We start from the raw sequence: 2,500 nt of genomic DNA, 5'->3' as shown, positions 1-2,500 counted from the left end.
AAACAATTATTTGTCTCTCGCCGTTGACTACCGTAGATATCTTTTCTGAAATAAGGTCCCATGGTGGTCCACCAGAAGGGGAGGGACTTAGGCTCTCTATATCTGTTAATGACGCAATTATTTTGAAAATCGCCATACGGACACATATTAGAAGAAGTGAAATTAGCTACTGAGACCAAAACCTCTTGTCGAAAAAATTCATAGAGTTTATATATTGAGTGAGAAGTTGGGTTGTGGTCCAGTGACTTCATGGAGTTGGGCAGTTTAGTCTTTTTGGAGCCGGACTCTAGCGGACGGTAGAGGACTTGCAGCTTGCCGTCACTTCCTTATTGGCTTCAAAATTCACCCGTGCTGTTGGCCACTTGGTTCAACCACAGAACTTCAATGGATAGAACGGTTCTTCCACTGTTTGCTATGGCAATTTGTCTAGTGCAGCATCAAATGGCGATTATGGAATTTAAAGGATAAGGCCGATGCTTTTTAATGCATTTCTTATCGTCAACAAATCCTATGAAAATAACAAAATCAACAATGTGTTTGCTCTACTCCCGTTACTTTCTGACTTCCCACGTTCCGTTTTTAGCCGTCAACCCGGAAGTCATTGGCTCCAATTGTAAGCTAAAAACCTTTAAATACAGCTCACAAAGACATAGTTTACATTTTAAAAATCGCTAACTGTTACCATGAAAAGTCAGACTCTTATTACCAAATCAAATTCAAACGGGAACAAATTCTTCATTACGCCGGGGACTATTTTCTGTGCTACAGAACTACTTTCCTGAGATCGCAAAGTGTTTACAGCCGGCTTATTAAGTTGAGGAAAAAGTCGTCCGGCCCGGTGCATCGTGATGATGAAATATGCTGCAGAGCAGCAGCATGGCTCTGTGACGGGTTTAATATTTTTTAATACAATGCAGTTCTATGGCTGCTGGGACATGAGGCTGCACTGGGACCGCTGCATGGACCAGACTTGCTGGCAGAACAAATTCATCGCTGATTTTGTTATTTTCATAGGATTTGTTGACGGAAAGAAATGCATTAAAAAACACCAGCCTTATCCTTTAAGTGTTAGTTGCTATGGTGACAACACAGTCTGAACATTAAGGTGTAAAGTCTGTCTGAACTGAGCAGATGAGTCTGTTAGCAAACTGTCAGAACTCAACTGGAAGCTAACGTTAGCGACGAGGCTAACGTAGCTTCATCACAGACTGTACTTCTCTCTCTAGCTCTTCTAGTCAACATTAGCATGTTAGCATAATCAAACAGGTTCCTTTAACTTAATATAGCCCCTTAAATGCTAGACTTCATCGCTCTGAAACAACACACAATAACAACAACAACAACAACAACAACAACAACAACAGCATTTAGACCACATGGGACACTAAAACTCTCATAATAGTTGAAAGCCTTAAAACACCCTAAAACATAAAATGTAAATGTGCAATTATGATGAGCTAAACATGTTGGTTTCTATAATAAAAGTTATATTTTTGACTTTTTAACTACGTGTGCCTGAAGTTTCCATTCTGTCCTCTTCCCAGCCCACACAGAGTTTGTTTGGTTCCCAATTCAACAACACACGACCTCTCCAAATACCCAAATACATACTGTCATGTTTTTAATGTTCATAACCATGTTTATCCTCTGCAGGACCACCCAGAGGCCGTGGAGCCTCCGACTGAAACATCTATCATAAATATACACACAGAGGAACATCAATAAATCAACCAGTATTAAGTTTTCTGTAGTCGGGGACAAACCGGTCAAAGTGTCTGCTACCATGTCCAAAAATGCATGAACTTCAAAGGGAAGGAACCATTATGTCTCCGCTCAACTTTCCACAGATTAATCCCATCTCCATTTCCACAACGTAATGCTTCTCTGATCTTCCCCCGGTCCACCCAGACCTCTGATGAGTCTGTCCTCTGCTTCTGATGAAACATAATGACTTCAATACAAGAAGCTAAATTTGGAAAAGTTCGATATTACGCAGATAAGCACAATGATCGCAGTGCAAGAGCCAATCACATTCAGGGAAAGAATCTGGTTCTCAAATTCTCACAGTCGTTCAATTTGTTCAAACCATGTTAGTTTTTTTATTTTTTGTAGCTAGCTAGCCGATCTCTCTCATCACAACCAAACAGCTGTAGCCACTTCGCTAGCTCGCTAGAGTAAAGCACAACTTCAAGATGACTTTTTCCAGGCATTAGACAAGATTAAATGAAGAAAATGATAAAATAAAAAACAGGTCTACATGAATGAATTTGTTCAAACGCTCAACCCCAGAATACACCCGATGAAACGACTTTTCACAGAGCGAAGTAACGCAGAGCGGTCCTGCTCGGTCTGCATGTCGAAGGCTGAAGATATGTAACGTTAATATTTAATGACTGTTCCCGTCCTGCAGAGCGCCCGGAGTTCGCCCGCTGCCCTCAGCCTCTCCCGCTCAGCTCGCCCAGCCTTCCCGTCTCCAGCTGTGAGCTGAACAAAAACACGC

Source organism: Centroberyx gerrardi, chromosome 10 (assembly GCF_048128805.1).
Source record: "Centroberyx gerrardi isolate f3 chromosome 10, fCenGer3.hap1.cur.20231027, whole genome shotgun sequence".
In the NCBI taxonomy this organism is placed as follows: Eukaryota; Metazoa; Chordata; class Actinopteri; order Beryciformes; family Berycidae; genus Centroberyx; species Centroberyx gerrardi.
This window is presented reverse-complemented; position numbering follows the sequence as displayed.